The following is a 675-nucleotide window of genomic DNA, read 5'->3' on the forward strand; positions in this document are numbered from 1 at the left end:
GCGCCAGCAGACCTCCCCATCGGCAGAAACTAACAGAGACCTGCTAGCACAGGAGTCTGTGAAATGCGGTTTGCAGCTGAAGCCCGGACTGCAGCGACCCAGTAAACAAGCAGGGGTGGGGGCTGGGGGGGCCAGAGGTGAGTGAGCGGCTTCCCTGGTGGCTATTGGCTCCTGTGGTTATCGTTCCTAAAAGGCACTGGGCACCTACTACATGTCTACACGCGGCCCGCGCTCTCGCACAGGGAACAATGTGGCGGGGTTCATACTACGCCTGACGTTGGGCAGATCAGGACACTGAGGCCCGAGGAAGTGAAATGATTTGCCCAAAGTCCCATAACTAATAAATGGCAGAGCTGGGATTCAAAGCCCGAAGCCATCATCGTGTGTCCCCGCCAGGACTTGCTGCGGACCGGGTGGCCCACCCGGCGCTGGGGGACCCTGGGGAGGGCTGCGAGGAGGTCCTTAGGGGCAGGAAGGTGGCTGGTACAATCGTCCGGCCCCAGCACCAAACGCCCTTGAGCACACGCGGAATCCACAGCCGGGGAGAGTCGGTCCTGCCGTGGGTGGAGGAGTCACAGCAAGGAGCAGAGGCCGCGCCCTGCCCTCGAGGGGTGCACAGTGCTGGGCAAGCGCCCCAGGACAGCTGCCACGGGCTGAGCAAGGACCTGTCCGACC

This window comes from Ailuropoda melanoleuca, chromosome 8, assembly GCF_002007445.2.
Source record: "Ailuropoda melanoleuca isolate Jingjing chromosome 8, ASM200744v2, whole genome shotgun sequence".
Classification (NCBI taxonomy): Eukaryota; Metazoa; Chordata; class Mammalia; order Carnivora; family Ursidae; genus Ailuropoda; species Ailuropoda melanoleuca.